The 19,180-nt window shown below is 38.9% G+C and overlaps 1 protein-coding gene across 1 annotated transcript in view; it reads left to right on the top strand.

The window, feature by feature from the left end:
* CREBBP (CREB binding protein) overlaps nt 1–19,180 on the top strand; it is a 130,926-nt gene that overhangs the window by 24,998 nt on the left and 86,748 nt on the right. The gene's annotated exons all lie outside the window — the stretch shown is intronic.

The following is a 19,180-nucleotide window of genomic DNA, read 5'->3' as shown; positions in this document are numbered from 1 at the left end:
GTTTTCAACCTCTGGGGAAAATGTGTAGAAATAGGACCACATGGTTGAAAGAGACAAATTCTGCTTGGAATCGGTTTTTTGTTGCATCAGCAAATCTGGTAAAGGCTGCTTTACCTTCACTTTACCTCACTGACCAGGTTCTTACTCTGTATTCCCTTTCCTTTTTACACCACCTGGTGAAGTGTCTGTTGTCACAGTCTCCACTTAGTGAAGATGCGTATTCCAAGCTGGTTAGCTACCTGCCACAGTTAACAGGGAAGAGGTGGCATGGCAGAGCCAGGAGGCAGCTTGGGCCCTCAGTTCTCAGAGGAAGCGCCAGAGCAGTGGTTCTCAAAGCGCAGTCTCTGGGCCAGCAGCATCAGCATCACCCAAGAGCTTGTTAGAAGTGCCAAGCTACTGACTCAGCAGCTGGGGGTGGGGCCCAGCACTGTGGGCTTTAAGAAGCCTTCAGGTGGTTGTGAGGCATGCTCAAGGTTGAAAGCTCTGCTCTAGGGAAAGGCCTGGGCTGGGGTGTGCAGCCACCAGCCATGCATTTGGCATGTAGAGTAGGAACTGAACTTGGAGAGCAGGGAAAGCAAAATGCCAAGGTAGATCTGAGACACCTGGAAAAGATGAAAGCTGACAAGGGAAAAGAGTGCGGGCTGGTTCCCGCTGAAGTAACGAACAGCACAGAAGCTCTGAGATGAGGCTTCTAAACTGCAGCACCAGGGCACCTGTTTCAGGCAGTATTTGGTACAGCAAATTCCAGAATGGTAGAACAGTTTGGGCTTTTCCTTGGATTTGATTAGTCCCGCTTAAGGGAAAGGAAGAAATAAGAGCAGAACGCAGTTTCCCCCCAAGGTTGATTGCAAGCAGTAGGTGGCGGATACGAAGCCCTGTGAGCATCTTAGGTAAGGAGAGGATTTTTCTTAAACTTAAGAAAGAAAAGTGAAGTAGTTTCCAACATTAAAATTGCATCTATCTCTTGAAACATTAGCGAGGGGGAATGTGAAAAATTTTTGTTGCCCTGGCATTTGGAGAGGGGTCTGTGTATGCATGTGCCTTTTCAAGTTGGCTTGAGAAGGGCTTTCCAGTGGGTTTGGGCTTCCTGGATAGATTGGTGTTTGTTCCTTCCTAATTCACTCATCACCCCACTCCATGCTACCCAGTTACAAAAATAAACCTTTTTAGTTTGGAGAAATTACACAAATACTTTTCAATCATATACATATACTTTTGTAGACATAATAACATAATTCAGGGCTTCTCGAACTTGATCTTAGAACTCCTGGATAATCATAAAAATTATTGAGGGCCCTAAGGAGATTTCTTTAAAATGTGGATTATATCTTTCAATATTTGCTACATTAGATACTAAAACAGGGACTTTTAAAACACAAACACACATTCCATTTGCCGTTAAACACAATAACATTGCATGTCACGGAGCCTTTGGAAAACTCCTCTGTGTTCTTATGAGAGAATGAGAGTGAAAGGGGCAAAGAATGTCTTAGTATTTTATGAAAATAGTTTTGGGCCCTTGACTCTACTTGGAGAGCCATTGATAATATGTATCCCTAGAAGTTAGACTTGGTATACCCAAACACGTGCCCTTCTCACATGTGAGTAAATGGACGATTTCTTCATCTAATCGGATGTCCACTAAATATTCAAATGTTCAGTGGTTTCATACGTCATAGTTTGTTTTTACAGGTTGTTTTTCAAAATCTGAATAACCCATATTTTAATCAGTTGATATGACTCTTAAGAATCTCTTAATCTCTAGGCCCCTTACAATTTATCTTTTGAAGAATCTGGTGGTTTTGTTTGTTGTTTCTTTTTTGTTCTGGGGAGTTTCCTGCAGTCTGCGCTTTGCCGATTCCATCCTATAGCTCCATGTTCCTCCATCCGCCCAGGTTTTTCATTCCTTTGTACAGAACGATCTTTCTTTCACACGACACTTCGTGAGTGTTCACTGTGTGGAAAGTAAGCCGTGTTAGTGATGTGGGGCAGTCATCTCTGTTCCCTATAGGTATCCCAAAGAGGCCTACAGCAGAGGAGGGGGTGGGGACTGGCGGGTTGTCATGGCCTTGGTGGGACAAAAGAACAAACGATAGTGGTGGGCAAATAGAGCAAGAGGCATTCATTGTAAGCCATTCTTCTCTCTGACATAACGATAGCGAGCCAAATAAGACTTTTAAATGCACACAAGGAAAAATAAACTTTTTTTAAAGATAATTTTGTTTTAAAAATTATCATTACACAGGAAGTGCGTATTTCCTATAAAATAATTCAAATAAGAATAAAAAAGCAGCCCCTCACACCTTACAGATAACCACTTCCGTATAGGTGTATTTCTTAACATACACCCTTTTTAAATACCAAACGGAACCAAACTACATAAGCACCTTGCTGGTTTACCTAACAGTATACTCTAGATGCCTTGCCGTGTCAGTGCACACAGAGTTTTCTGTTTTCCCTCATAGCAGAGTATTCCATTATATGATGCACCGTGATTTGTGTCCTCTGATGATGGACATTTGGATTGTTTCTGACTTCTCATTAGTGCAAACAGTGCCACAGTGAGTTCTCCTTGTGTGGGCATATCCACAGGCATCATGGAAGAGAGTTTGAAAAGCTAGGTTACTGGGTCAAAGACCCAGTTAATTTTGTTTTTAGAAAGTGATCATGCCCATGATTTAACAACAAACAACCAAAAGAAGTAAAGCACTAAGGATAAGAACTGAAAAGTTACTCTTCCTTAATTCTTAACTTTTGGTTCTCCTAAATTCTATCACCAAAGGCAAGTACTATTTCTTATCTATCTTGCCAGGGCTGGTCTGTGCATAGAAAGGCATAGAGAGAGGGGTGTGTGTGTGTGTGTGTGTGTATCTCTGTGCATAGAAAGGCATAGAGAGAGGTGTGTGTGTGTGTGTGTGTGTGTGTGTGTGTGTGTATCTCCCCTAAGCATAAAGAGTAGTATAGTGTAACTCCTGTCTGTTTGTATGTATACGTACACCTCCTTCCTGCCGCTTAACACTGTAGGTTGGAAGTGGTTCCCTGTTGGACACAGCCTTCAGTCATTATTACTCGGTATGGGACGGCAGTAGTCCCTGAGTGGGTATGTCTTCGTTTGTAGGACTGGTGCCCTACTGGCTGGAAATTAGGTTGTTTGCAGTATTTTGCTGTTATACCCGTTTTGATTTGTATATACATCTTTGTACAGTTCAGTGACTGTATCTGCTGGATAAATTCTTGAAAGTGAAATTTGTGGATTAAAGGATATTGGCATTTCTAATAAACGTAGATATTGCCAAATACTCTTCAAGACTGTTGTGCAGATTATACCCTCACCAACACTGATATCATTCTTTTACTGATTTGCCATTCTCTTAGGCAAATTGTCTCAAGTAAAATGTCTTTTCATAAGTTCATAGATATTTGTACTTTGCTGTTGCTCATTTTGTCTGTTTTTCTGGTGCATTGTTTCCCATTTTTTCTTGTTGGTTTGTATTTTTAATGTTCTTTGTATATTAAAGGTTTAAGCCTTTTAATAAATGTAAATTTTTCCCTCCTTTTTATTTGCTAAAGTCTGTCTTACTAGGAATGTGGCCACATAGGTTTACAGTACAATTGATAGTTTTGTGTTTTTACCAAGTGGATGTTTTCAGTTTTTTTAGAAACAAATGTATCCATTTTTTCCCTTTATGGCTTTTGGGTTTTATGTCATGTTTAGTCTCTATTCGAAAATTATGAAATACCCACCTGAATTTTTTCGCCTTATACTTCACATCTTTAACTCAGAATTTATTTTGGCTTGAGTGAGTTATAGAGATCTAGCTGTATTTTTTTTCCCAAATTATAGTCATATCAGTACCATTTAGATACTGCTAACCCATCTTTTCTTTCCCCCAATGGGAAATACCATTTTTGGTATATTTTGTTTAGTTTTCACATATATAGGGTTTGGGTCTAATTCTGGACTTTCTTTTCATTGATCTTTGCTTATCCTGTGCCAACAAATAACTGTCCCAGCTGTATAATGAATTTTAATATATGTTGGAGCTGGTTGCTTTCTCAATAATCCAGTATTTTCTTGGCCATTCTTATAAGATACTCTTCCAGATGTGTGGTTCTCAGCCCTGTGTGCACATCAACGTTATCTGGGGTGTTCTAAAAAAAATATTCCCGAATCCCACTGCAGACCAATTGAGTTAGAATCTCTGGGGTATGCATGAGCATTAATATAGTTTATAGTTCCTCAGATGATTTTCATGGCAGCCAGAGTTGAGAACCACTGTTTCAGATAAACTTGAGTACTATTTTTCAAACTCTTAAAAACGAATAAAAATCTTGGGATTTGATTTGGGTTATAACGAACTTTATAAATCATTTAAGGAGGAATTTGCCGTTTTAGCAGTTTTGTGGCTTCCTGAGTTGTCTCATCTTATACATATAAGTTATGCCTTTTCATGGAGTCTTAAGTTGCTCAGAAGCATAGTGTAGTTTTCTTTATATAGGTAATATGCCTTTCTCATTAAGTTTATCTCTGGATGTATTAATGGGTTTATTGTTGCTGTTGGGGATGAGTTGTTCTATTCCATTACCTAACTGTTATTTTAATGTAGGAAAGATTTTGATGCATATATGTACCTTTGGTAATCTAGCCACTTTATGGAATTCTCTTATTTATTCCAGTTCTTTTTCAGGTGATTCTCTTGGGTTTTCCTAGTAGACAGTCGTCTTTTACATTATTGATACTTTGGTCGTCTTCTTGCCAGTATGGTGGTCCCTTGGTATTCACAGGGGATTGGTTCCAGGACCCCTGCAGGATACCAAAGTCCACAGATGCTCAAGTTTCTCATATAAAATGGTGTAGTATTTGCGTATAACCTATACACATCCTCCTATATCCAGTCAACCCTCCATATTTGCAGTTTTTGCATCCGTGGAATCGGAGGGCCAACTGTATTCATTGTACTGTGCCGTTTTATGTAAGGTGCTTGAGGATCCACAGATCTTTGTACCCATGGAGTTCCTGGAACGAATCCCCCATGGATACCGAGGGACGACTGTACTTTAAATCATGCCTAGAGTGCTTATAATACTTAATGCAATGTAAATGCTATGTAAATAGTTGTTATACTGTATTGTTTAGGGAATAATGACAAGAAAAAAAAGTCTGTATGTGTTCAGTGCGGCTGTAACCGTTGTGCGCTTTTAAGTCCGAGGTTGGTTGAACCCACAGATGGGGAACCCGCAGATACGGAGGGCCAACTGTATTTCTACCAGTGTTTATGCTCTTGGGCATCCCTATCTTGTATCAAGTAGAGATGTGTCCACTGTTTATTATTAAGTATAATGTGAGCTTTGGTTTGCAGTCATTTTAAATTGGGGCATAATCTATTCCTCATTTATTAGATGTTGGATTTTGTGAAATTCATTTTTGATATCATTGGCTATTACCCTGTGATTTTTTTCTCTTTTGTTTTATTTATGTGACAAATTATCTCAGTAGGTTTCCTAATATCAAATTGAACCATCTCTGTAGTTGTGAAATTAAAAGTTAATGTATTGGTGAATTTTATTTGCTAGTGTTTCATTTAGAATTTTTGCTTCTCACTAATCAGTGAGATTGATCTGTAGTTATTGTTGGTGTTTTGTCAGGTTGTGATATCAATGTTCTATTGACTTGGTTCGAAAGTTTGGAAGCCTTTGACATCTGTTCTCTGGAATGGTTTAGCACTTGAATGATCTGTTCCTTGAAGAATTCAGAGACTTCACCTGTATGGGCTTGAACCTTTTTCTCCTTGGGGATGACTTAAGATCTTTGGCAAAACTTTTGCTATTTTATATAGATGTTGGCCTTTTTAGACTGTTGGTCTCTTGGGTCAGTATGTTTTCCTTTTAGAAAAGTCTAAATTTACTTTGATTTTGAGAAAAACTCAAAATATTTAACTCTTTGACTCCTCATTAAAAAATATAAAGTGGGAGCCAGCCTTGTTGGCCTGGTGGTTAAAGTTTGGCACTCTCATCACTTCAACATCCCAGGTTCATTTCCCATAACAGAACCATACCACCTGTCTTTCGGTTGCCATGCTGTGGTGGTGGCTCACGTAGAAGAACTAGTAGGACTTACAGCTAGGATATACAACCATGCAGTGGGGTTTTGGGTGGCGGGGCAGGGAGAGGAAGATTGGAACAGATGTCAGCTCAGGGTGACTCCTTCCCTGTAAAAATAAATAAATAAATAAATAAAATATATATGAAGTGGGTACTATGTACTATTCCCATGTTATAGATTAAGAAATGGATATACACATGCGTATGTGCCCCTTTACCCCTTTCACCCTCTGCCCCCCCTCTTCCCTTCTGGTAACTGCCGATCTGTTCTCCTTATCTATGTGTGTCTTTGTTTATCTTCCACATATGAGTGAAATATATGTATGGTGATGGATGGAAACTAGACTTTTTTTGGTGAACACAATTCAGTCTATACAGAACCTGAAATATAACAGTGTACACCTGAAATTTACACAAGTTGTAAGTCAGTGTGACCTTAATAAATTAATTTAGAAAAAAGAAATGGAGGCACACAGAAGGGAGGAAATGAAGGAAAGTTCATCACTTCCCACAGTCACAGAGCCAGTAACTGGGAGAAGCAGGACTGGATCCCATGTGGTCTGGCTAGGGGTCTCTTAATCACCAAGCTGTGCACCCTGTTCTTGGGTCAGTTTGAGAAGTTATATTTTAATAGAAATTCTTTTCATCCAGGCTTTAAAATTCATTAACTTATAGTTGTGCAAAAATTCTTATAATTTTAGATGTTTTCAATGTTTGTCATTATTTCCCCCTTCTCATTACTAATTTTGTGTGACTCAAAGAAAATATTTAAAATAGAGAACACAAGCCATTTCAACAACATGGCAGTAATGTGAACAAGGTATGTTATGATTTAAAAAACAAAATGAAAGAATTTCTCCACTTCAACAGTAGCAAAACTTGATATGTTATCTTTTTTTGGTAGCATATTCTAGTTTTCTACTAGAAATAACCCGAACACTTGTCTTTTAGAAGGAAAACAAAAAAGATAAATGTAAGTGGGCTTTAGAATCTGTACAAACACTCAGGTTTTCTCCTGGTTACAGATGTCGAGATGTTTCTCTGCACAGAGGAGGTGGCAGAGGGCAGCCAGGAACTAGTAAAAAGAGGAAGGTGGTGTGATGTATCTGGCCAAGGAATCCAGAATCTTTCCAATTCTGAGGTTGATAAAAATGTACTTTTGTGGCCTTAGAAATCCTTTTAGTCCTTTCTTAGAAGTAACAAATCTGAAATGGGACCAAAATAGTTGTTAAGGTTAAGCTTTCTTCACAGGGGATGAGACTAGGGCTTTTTTTTTTTTTTTAATTTTATTGAGTGAATGATAGGTTACAATCTTGTGAAATTTCAGTTGTACATTAATGTATGTCATTCGTGTTGTAGGTGCACCACTTCACCCTTTGTGCCCACCCCCCACCCAACCTTTCCCCTGGTAGCCACTAATCTGTTCTCTTTGTCTAGGGCTTATTTTTTGATCAGATTTTTGAAATCTTCTTTTTTAGGAAGTGGTCAGAAAACATAGCACTTGCTTTTGCCTGGAGCTCTCCCTAAGGAGTAAAGGTTTTGATTTAGATCCAGACCCCTGGACCCAGTCAACTAACACTGTGGTCAGAGAGGATAAAGCAGTGGCTTTCAGACTTGAGTATCCAGCAGAATCACCGTAGGCTTGTTAACTTTGAATCCTGGGCCCCTCCCCAGAGTTCCTGGTTTAGCAGATTTGGGGTGGGGCCTGAGAATTTGCATTTTTACCAACTCCCTGATGACCCTAGTTGTGCTGGTCAGGGACCACACTCTTGAGTACCTGTGCACTGAAGGAACTGATTAGCAGTATATGGTCAGTAAAGAATTGGTAGAACCAAGTTGGCTATTGACTCATCCATATTCTCTATTTTGGAACAATAATTGGAAATTTCTAATATTTAATAGCAAGAGAAATAATGTACATTTGCCTCATGTTTTTATCTTTCTCATGTAATGTTATCTGATCCTTAAAATGCAAAGAAAATAAGGGAATTTTATATTAAGTAAATCCTAATTTGGCCTTTTAAAAAAGATCACAATGAAAATAAATGGTCAGTTTATAGAATGAAAAGACTGAAAGCTTTGAATTAATAGTTTGCTGTGGGATGTAGATAGCTCCTATAGGCATGGGTCTTTGGTAGAAATGTTAAGCAGTCTTGTTACCAGTTAGTAGTCTTATCCTGACTTCAATGGAAGGTGATCATAGTTCTCCTTTAAAATATGTGATTCAGCATGTGCTACCTTCCTATGATAATTATCCATGAATTTATTTCTTTTAAAAACTTTTAAATTAAGTGAGATCATGTATGTATATGAAGTGTCTTGAGCACAGATAGTTCTTGATATGCCTATTGTTGTTAGTAGCAGCAGCCGCCGCTGCCCAGCTGCCTTGCCGGGGTGCAGTCCACCTCGGTGCTTAGAAGCAGAGCGTGGGCTCTGGAGTAGCTGCCTCAGTCAAGTCCAGGCTCCACTAATTATTAGCCATGAGAAAATTATGTAACCATTCTGGGTCTTAGTTCTTTTGTCTTTTATTTATTTATATTTATTTATTGTTGTTATTGTTTTGTCTTTTAAATGAGGTTAATAATAGTACCTACCTTTGAGAATTGTGTAGATTAAAAGGGGGTAATGCTACTATGTCTCTCTTGGAGTTGTTGTGCTGAATAAATGAGATGGTGTATGTATAATTCTTTTTTTTTTTTTAAGATTTTATTTTTTCCTTTTTCTCCCCAAAGCCCCCCGGTACATAGTTGTGTATTCTTCGTTGTGGGTCCTTCTGGTTGTGGCATGTGGGACACTGCCTCAGCGTGGTTTGATGAGCAGTGCCATGTCCGCGCCCAGGATTCGAACTAACGAAACACTGGGCCGCCTGCAGCGGAGCGCGCGAACTTAACCACTTGGCCATGGGGCCAGCCCCAGGTGTATGTATAATTCTTAACACAGTGCCCGGGTTCACTGAAAAACTTTCAGAGGTGGGTTGGTTAGCTGGCCGGGTGGATGCTTTCTTGCATAAAGGATTTGAGATAACCACAAAACATTTCAAGTGATAATGGAAATGCTTTTCCAGTGTTTTCAGAGAATATTTTCCAGTAATAAAATAGTTGCTATTTATTGTGCAAAATTTGAAAGTCTGGAGAAGAAACATTGCCCATAAAATCTTGTCACCCAGTTCATAATTAGTGTTAATTTTTTTGTTGTTATCCCTACCCGTCTTTTATGTATAATTTTGTATCTCTTTTTCAAGTCTTAAGTTGTAGTCATGTGTCTTTTTTCCAGTTAACTTTGTAACTGATGATTTTCTGTTAACACAGACTGAATGAATGTTTTGTATAATAGCAACATTGAATACTTCAATTTGATAAGTCTCCTGGATGACTACTTTGAAGAGTAATATTTGCAAGAAAAACCAATCAACCTTGTTACTTTCCAACTAAAGATCACCTGTTAGGATCTGGAGTTAAAGACCTACATGTGTTAATTTTTAAAATATTTTATGGTTTTACTTTTGGAGTATAATTTACATAGAGTGAAATGCACAGATCTTAAGAGTTGCAGTTTGATGCATTTGTCAAAACTCATGTAACCCACACCCTTATCAAGAATATAGGGCATTTCCGTTACCCCAGAAAGTTTGTATTCCTCACTTTTCCTGACCCCCTACCCCTACTCTGACAATCACTACTTTCTTTCACCATGGATGAGTTTTGTCTGCTCTCAGGCTTCATGTAAATGAATTCATACAGTATGTACTTTTTTTGCAATGCTGCTTTTTGCTCATGATGTTTTTGAGATTCATCCATGTTGTTGCCTGAATCAGTAGTTCTTTTTATTGCTAAATAGTATTCCATTGTATGAATATACCATGATTTGCTTATCCAGTCTCCTATTCATGGACATTGTGGTGGTTTCCAGTTTGGAGCTATTAAGAATAAAGCTTCTGTGATCATTTTTGTGTAAGTCTTTGTGTGGACATAGAAATTTTCGTGTCTCTTGGATAGATAACTGGGAATGGAATTGACTGGATAAGGAGAGGTTTGTGTCTGGCCTTTCTAGTCCAGAAGTCGGCAGACTATAGCCCATGGGCCAGAACTGTTTTCATATAGCCCACAACATGAGTGGTTTTTATATTTTTAAAGGGTTGAGGGGTGGAAACCGTAGGTTGCCTGCTAAGGCTAAAATATTTACTCACTGGCCCTTTACAGAAAAAGTCTGCCACCCCTGTTCTAGTCTATTCTCATTGACTTATCTGGCTATTTCTTTAGCTTTATAGTAAGTATTAAAATCAAGTTATTTAGTTTCTCGTTTTCATTTCTGTTTAATTTCTAGATTTTGTATCATTGTTTGACTTGTTGGTTGCAATATGGAGAAATATAATTGATTTTTCTGTATTAACATCATATCCTGTAACCTTGCTAAACTCACTTATTAGTTTTGTTAGTTATTTGGTAGATGCTTTAGAATTTTTTATGTCATGTTTTCTTTGAATACAGACGGTTTTACTTCGTCCTTTCTAATCTGTATGCCTTTTGTTTTTCTGGCTTTTCTGCTGTTCCTGAGACCTCCAGTACAGTGTTTAATGAAAGTAGTGAGAGTCTGTATCCCATGTCTTGTTCCTGATCTGTAGTGGAAAGCATTCAGTCGTTTGTTGTTAAGTATGGTGTTAGTTGTAGGCTTTTTAACCTATCCTTTATCAGGTTGAGAAAGGCCCCCTACTGTTCCTAGGGCCTTTTTTGCTGGATCTTTTGATCATAAATGATTGCTGAATTTCATCAAATACTTTTTCTGCATCTATTGAGATGATCGTAGGTATTTTCTTTATTCTATTAATGTGGTGAAGTACATCTTTCTAAATATTGAACCAGCCTTACATTCCTGGGTTAACCTCACTTGATCGTCTGGCATTATCTTTTCATAGATTACTGGATCTGGTTTATTAAAGTATTGTTCTTTTATCATCTGTATTCATGAGGGATATGGGTCTGTATTTTCTTGCAATGTCCTTATTTGGTTTTGGTGTCAAGAATATACTGGCTTCATAAAGTTACTTGAGAATTGCTCCCTTTTCCCTTCTTTTCTGGAAGAGTTTGTATAAGATTACTGTTTTTTATTCCTTAAATGTTTGATAAAATTCACCTGTAAAACCATCTGGGTCTAGAGTTTTCCTTGTGGGATTGTTTTTTAGTTATGATTCAGTTAGTTTAATAGGTACAGGCTATTTGAAATTTTCATTTCTTGTTTAATTTTGGCAATTTGTGTTTTTCAAGGAATTAATCCATTTCTTCTAAGTTCCTAAGAACTTAGGCATAAAGATGTTCATAGTAGTCCCTTAATTTCCTTTTAATACCTACAGAATCTGTGATAATGTCCAGTGCCCCCTCTTTCAATCTGATATCTATAGTTTGTGTTTCTCTCTTTTATTTTTCCCTAATTAACTTAGGTAGGAGTTTGTCAACTGTATTGAAATTTTCAAACAACCAACTTTTGACTTGTTGATTTTCTCCTGTTTTCCATACCAGTGATTCTCTTAGTTATTTTCTTCTACTTTGGGTTTTCTTTACTCTTACTAGCTTCTTGAGGTAGGCACTTCAATCATTGATTCTAGACTTTTCCAATATTAACATTTGAACAATAAATTCCAACCTAAATATTTCTCTACACTGCATCCCATAAATTTTGACATGTTTGTTTTTATCATTTAGTTCAACATATTTTTATATTTTACTTGTGGTTTCTTCTTTGACTCATGTTTTTAGGTAGAAGTGTGTTGTTTAATTTTCAGGTGTTTGGGAATTTTGCGGGTATTATTTCATTGTTGATTTCTAATTCTCTGGTCAGAGAATACGCTCTATATGACTTTTTTCCTTTGAAATTGATTGAAACTTGTTGTATGGCCCAGTGTATAGTCTCTCTTGATGAGTGTTCTATGTATGCTTGAAAAAAATGTGTATAGTGTTTTGTAAATGTCAATTAGAGTAAGTTGGTTGATAGTGTTCAAATCAGTTATATCCTTACTGATTTTTTTGTCTCTTCTATCAGTTGTCGAGAGAGGAGTGTTAAAATAGCCAACTATAATTATACATTTGTCTATTTTTCTTTTAGTCAGAATGAAATCTGACTACTTGTTTCGTGTATTTTGAAGCCCTTTGATTGGGTGAATATATATTTTGGATTACTTGGTCTTCCTGATGAGTTGAGCCTTTTATCATTCTGAAATGTTCCTCTTTATTTCTGTTAATATTTTTGGCTTGAAATCTACTTTGTCTCATTAAGATAGCCACTCCTAGTTCCTTGTGATTAATATTTCTTTTTTACCCTCTTGAAGTGTGTCTCTTATAAAGAGCGTATAGTTGGGACTTGTTTTTAATTTATTCTGACAATCTCGGTCTTTTAGTGGAGTGTTTGGCTTATTTACACTGTGTTGATACAGTTGGATTGAGGTCTCCCATTTTGCTATTTGTTTTCTGTTTGTCCCTTCTGTGTTTTGTTCTTCTCCTGCCCTTCTTTGGAAGGCTCATTCCAGTATCTGTGTGTGTTCCATACATGATCTTTTGTTTGTTTAAATATATAATTCTAGGGGCTGGCCCCGCGGCCGAGTGGTTAAGTTTGCACGCCTCTGCTTTGGCGGCCCAGGGTTTCACTGGTTCAGATCCTGGGCGCGGACATGGCACCGCTCATCAGGCCATGCTGAGGCGGTGTCCCACATGCCACAACTAGAAGGACCCATAACTAAAAGTATACAACTATCTACTGGGGGGGATTTGGGGAGGAAAAAATAAGATTGGCAAGTTGTTAGCTCAGGTGCCAATCTTTAAAAAAAAAGAAGATTGGCAACAGATGTTAGCTCAGGTGCCAATCTTTAAAAAATAAATAAATATATAATTCTAATTATAAGTCACATTTTCCTGCCTCTGCATGTTCAGTAGTTTTTGACTATGTCCTGGACATTGTGGATATGTTGCTGAATATGAGTTTGGTTGTCTTCCTTTAGAGACTGTTGGGTTTTGTTCTGGCCAATCCTTTTAAGGCTTGTTTTTAAACTTTCTTAAGGCAGGTCTTGAGGAGTCCTGCTCCTTAGACATCGTCTTTTTGGGGTCTTAGTTCAATTCCTAGGATGTTCAGCAAGATCTTGAACCTCTGGCTGGTCAGAACTTCTATGTCTCCAGCACTGGGCTCCTCTGGAATCTGTTCAGTGCATAATTCTTAGTAGTAGCTGACCACAAGCTCTCTTAAGCCTCTTCTTATACTCTTCCCTGGACCTACTCTCTGTTGCCTGTGGCTTTCTGTATTTTGTTATTTGTTGCCTGTGGTTTCTTGGTTGGGAAACTTGCTGGATCTGAATGAACAAACAGAATTTCTGGAGGGGGTCTGAAGCTGTGAGCTTGACTCTCAGGCCAGCCCCCACTATGGCAAGTGCAGCAGCTTCAGAGATGGGCTAAAGGGACAGGCTTCCCCTGGCATGGCAAGAGACAGCAGATTACGAGGAAGTTTGGAAACATCTTTGTATCTAAGCCTTGAAGTTACCCTGTAACTACTCAATAGGTGACAGTTTTGAAGCACAGAAATCACATATTTTACGTAGGATCGCAGATGGGAGTTGGTGGCCCAGGATTCAAACCCAAGGTCTGTTTGAAAACTTGGCTCTTTGTATTTGTCTCCATGCTTTTCCGCTAGTACAAACACTTTAGGAATCATTCTCAAACCCAGCCATTAACCTATCTCTCAGACTTTGACATAGATTAGGGTAGTGCTTCCTAAACTTTAATGATTTAAGGATCACCTTGGGATCTTGTTAAGATGCAAATTCTGATTCAGGAGGTCTTAGGGGTGGGGCACTGTGAGTTGCTTTTCTAACCAGCTCTGGAAGGGGCTGGTGCTGTGGCTTTGCTCTCCAGGCAGTAGAGTGTGTACTCTATTCTGATGATGTGAGCTTACCTTAGGGTGTATCGTGGGTGCCCATTGGTGATAGGATGCATCACACTTCAAAAGTTATCTCTGTTATTTCCTTCCTTGTTCACCGTAGAAATTTGGGAAGTGCTAAACCTAACATTCTTTATGTAAATGGGTCCAAAGCATGACTTTAAGGATCAACTTCTCCAAAATGTTTCTGCATTATTTTGGAAAGAGTTAGTTTACTGTAGACGGTAATTTGCTGTCCATCTGTCACCAAGTTAAAACATTTAGAGTTTTTATGTTGATTACCGTGTAATACTTCTGGCATTTTTCAGAATTATATAATGACTATAACATAAAATTTCAGTATGGTCCTGTTATGAACAAGGATAACAATTACTGTATTTACTCTTCCTGAAGTCTAAGAGAAGAGCGAGCAAATGTCACTCCTTGTAGGGAGGGACATTTCTCAAGTGCCCGTTGTGCTGGGCTCTGTGGTGGGTGCTTTGCAGCATGATCTCCCTTCATCTCATGTTTAATAATCCTGTGAGGTAGGTACCATATCTGTTTTACACATGGAATAAAATACTCTGAGCCACTTTCCTGCTTCCCAGGAAATTATTCAAGATGACACATGTTAGAAAGTCTCAGACTTTGACTTACAATCCACCTGTCTGACTCCAAAGTCTGTATTTTCTCTGCTGCACAATTTTGTCTGTAATATAGCAGGATTAAAAATGTGGTAGGTAAGCGCGTAATGCCTGATTTTCTGTATATGGGTCAGGTTTCCCCCTCATCTACAAAATTTATAAAACAGATAACTTGGAGAGTGAGTCTAATTTCCCAGGAGTATCTTTTTGTAGTATGAAAGGATTTGCTGCTTACACCTTCCTAGAAACACACCCATGGATACTTTTCTGGCTAGAGAAAAATGTGTGTTTACCTTATATGCAGGAGGCCAACATAATTACAGTTTCTTTCAACATGATTTTAGAAAATGATCTTCTTAAATGTTTTTCTTAAATTACTGTTACTATAGCAAAAAAAGGTTTGATTTGTGACTTTCTGGGTTTTTAAATTTTGAAAACCCACAAAAGAGCAAACAATAATCTAATCATGTTTCTATTAGTGAGAGTTAACACATGTTGATATTTATTAGATTTTCTTAATAGTTTTTTCTATTTCTAAAGTATACTTTTTATTTTTTAGAATAGTTTTAGATTTATAGAAAAATTGGAATAGAGGATTCCTGTATCTGTCCTTTCTCCTCCCCCCAGTTACACAGTTTCTCCTAATATTAACATCTTATATTAGTATGGTACATTTGTCGCAATTAATGAACCCGTATTGATACATTATTATTATTAACTGAAATCCATACAAATTTCCTTAATTTTTTCTCTGATGTCCTCCTCCTCTTTTAGGATTCCATCCAGGACACCACATTACATTTAATTGTCATGTCTCCTTAGGCTCCTCTTGGCTGTGCCTTTTTCTCAGACTTTCCTTGTTTTTGATGACTTCACAGCTTTGAGGAGAACTAGTCAGGTGTATTTAGGATTCCCCTTTATTGGAATTTGGCTGATGTTTTTCTCATGACAAGACTGGGGTTATGTGCTTACAGGGTTACAGAAGGAAGAGAATAAAGTGCCGTTTTTATCACAGCATGTCCAGGGTGCATGCTGTCAGCATGACTTATCACTGTGGTTGATGTCGCCCTTGGTCACCTGGCCGAGGTCGTGTCTGTCGAGTGTCTCCGCTGTAGTGTTCCTCCTCCTTCCCCTTTCCGTGCTGTCCTCTTTGCAAGGGAGTCACTGCGCAGCCCACACTTCGGGGTGAGGGTTGTATCCTACTCCCTTGTGTGGAGTGTGTACATAGTTTATTTGGAATGCTTCTGCATGGGAGATTTGTCTTCATAGTTTTTTTAAATAAATAAAATTTAGCACATTAAAAGTGTAAGTGCCTTATATATGATATACATATTCATCTCAGTTTTTAAAAAAAACTTGGTTTTGTTAAAATCGATACATACAGATTTGATTATTTTTAACTTGTATTCATATGACTTTTTAAGTTCTTCCTTGTATTTTTTCTTTTACAGTTTTTCTCTTGTTTGTGCAAACTTTTGAAGGTATACAACACTCTAAAAATTTACAAGAGGTTCAAATAGTGGGTGTGGCTGAATCTCAGAAACAAGAGGTTTTGTCCTAGTCATTTTTTAAATAAAGATGTGCTCACAAATAGAGTTTCCCCCAAGTATCTTTTACGTGTGTGTGTGTGTGAGGAGCATTGTCCCTGAGCTAACATCTGTTGCCAGTCTTCCTCTTTTTGCTTAAGGAAGGTTGTCACTGAGCTAACATCTGTGCCAGTGTTCCTTTGTTTTATGTGGCATGTCACCACAGTCTGACTTGACAAACAGTGCTAGGTCTGTGCCTGGGATCGGAACGTGTGAACTCCAGGCCACAGAAGCAGAGCACACAAACTTAGCCAGTACACCACTGGGCTGGCCCACCCCCTAAGTGTCTTTGATCATTTTTGATTTGCTTGGTAAAGTGCATTCTGTGTGCACAAAAATTCTTTTTTTGTTTTTTGTTTTTGGTTGCCTGCTGAGGAGTAAGCACCTTTCCTGAATGTTCTAATGAGGCAAGTGTCCAGAGTGCTCTAAACAGCACCTGTTAAGAGCTACGAATTGAATGTTGATTATGTTTCCTATTCAGGAGGTGCAAATAATTATCAGTGGATTGCAATTCCAAGGCCATAGTTCTGTATATATACATCCTGTGCACGTTATTATGTATTTTAGGATAAGAATGTGGCACTTTGGTTGGTGGCTTTTGAAAAATAGCGAATGATCTGAAGTAACATGTTTGCAGTGGTTGCTTCGTTATTTACCAAGTGGAAACTTCATGCCCTCGATAATGAACCGTATTATTCATTTCGTGTTTTTCTGCCAAGTGTGTATGAAGAATGAACTGGAGAACAAGCCAACTTAAATCCTTTCTAGAACAAGGCAGGAGATAGCTAGTCCTGGGAAGTGCCAACTTTAAACATGGTCTTGGAAGTGACTTTCTAAAGTGTTAACAGTTAGGATGCATGCCTGTTTTCAGTATTGTAAAAAATCTATTCACTTTAAAGAATCCTGTCTAATGTTAGAGATTTTCTGTGCTCTATTTTTGGAAAGAAATCTTAAAGCCTCCTCAAGATTGCACAGTACTTTGTGGTTTTCAGAGCATTTTCCTGTGTGCTATTCCCTTGAAGGTGGACACAGACAGTCAGCGCAGCCGTGTGTACATGGCGTCCAGGGTGTCTGATCTCAGCGGGGAACAGCCATTCTGATAGGGTCCGGGGGAAGCACTGGGGCATAGAGATAAGGGACAGGCCAAGGGGAGGTTACGGAGTGTGTTTTCTCCCCTGAAAACCTGGCACGTTTGCCTTAGAGGCTTTCTGTGGAACAGGAGGTGCTGGCCTGCTTGGCAGTTGTACTTTCAGAGTTGTTAGGGTGTGGCTGTGCCTAGGTGTGCTGCTGCCGCCTGTGGGTTCATTGGAGGAAAGATGTGCAGAGGTGGGAGTAGCTGGAAGACAGGAGGCTGTGGCTCGGATCAAGTCTGTCGGCATCTGATTGGAGAGCTTGTCGCAGCTTTTGTTCCTGTCTGTTGATGTTGCGAATCATGCTCTTCTGAGACAGTACTTACCTTTTATGAGTAATCATCAGCATTAATAACCAGCTTACTTCTGCTCTTTCCAGTCTCAACGTTCATTTTAATTAATACTTTAGATCTGTCAATTAACTTCCAGCCAGATGGCTGCTCATCTTGTCCTATTGTTGTGGATGTTTGAGTAGAAAGAGACTTTGAAACTACAAGAATAGTTTCTCTAGACCTGGGGGATACCCAGCCTCCTTCCTGAGGTGTCTTACTGTCTTCTCATTCGTGGGATGCGGAACGGTAGTTGCCGCAGTTGAATGTTACTATTATTTAGCCTCCCTCTCAAGGCACAGCTCAAGTTTGACCTCTTGAGCCATCCGTCCGCCTCCTGAACCAGGACCCCTTTCCCTCTTCAGACTCCATTTAGCAGTCAGTTTTGGTGCCACCTGCTGACAGCGCACGTCTGGCTTCCTTATAGCTTGTGTCTCTTACCTTTGGCTTGGGAGGACATGGCCTTGCATGCTGTGCGCCTCCACCACCCCATAATATCTCCCTCCTAGAAGATGCTTAATAGACATCACTCTTGTGGTTGATAAGCATGTGTATTGCCCTAGCCTTTTCAACTTCCAGTGTCCCAAAGATTAGAGCCTCATTGCTAAAAGCTGAGAGAGAGCTAGGAAGGAGGTGGGTGTTAGTGAGAATTGGGCAGAAATGATAGCTCCCGATCGTCTCCTTGCCAGGAAAGGTCTCCTTAAATAGGTACTTTCCAATTATAAACACACCTCGCTATCTGAACCTGGCAACTAAACACGTTCTGGTAAATCTCTCAGGATCCAGTCTCTTGCCTCTTGTTCTCCAAAGCTCAGGTAGCAGGTAGATGCGGATGAAGCGGCATCCCTCGCTGCCTGAACTATGAACCAGAGCACAGATAGCAGGATAATTGTGCCTTTGTTGTACCAGGAGTTAACCATGCAATTTGCTAGTTGATAAACAAGCTCTTAGATAAACAGCTTTTTATGTCCTGATTGGCTGGTGACTGCGTTTGCCTCTGTTTTCCTTCCTTCCAGCCTTCTTTGCAAATAGTCGTAATAGATGTCTGAGTGGCTGAGCCTTGTTCAGGTTTTCTTCTGGTCACGTGTATAATACATTAGAGCAAAGTATGACAACTTATAGCCGTGTTAGAACCAGGGTGAGTTTGATTTAAATTACTCCCCAGGAGGAATTTCTGGCAGTCATAATCAGCTTGATCTACCTAGTTTTATTCAGTGTCTGATGACAGCTTAAATTAATATTTTAAGTACAGCTGTGCAGCCAAACAGTGGGTCATCTTGTCATCATGGGAGCTCAGAATGAGTAGAGAATGGCTTTAAAATACAGCTTTTCCTACTTATAATAAAGTAATGCTTTGTGTAGAGAATTTGAATAATATAGAAAATATTAAAAAAGAATATAAAAATCACCTGTCAACCCTCTGTATTTATCACTATTAAATAAGCTTGGTGTTCTCTCTGCTGTGTGTGTTGTGTGCGTGCACAGGTGTTTTGGGG

Source organism: Equus quagga, chromosome 7 (assembly GCF_021613505.1).
Source record: "Equus quagga isolate Etosha38 chromosome 7, UCLA_HA_Equagga_1.0, whole genome shotgun sequence".
Lineage (NCBI taxonomy): Eukaryota > Metazoa > Chordata > Mammalia > Perissodactyla > Equidae > Equus > Equus quagga.
Note: the sequence above shows the minus strand (reverse complement) of the source record. Positions and strands in the feature narration are given on the sequence as shown.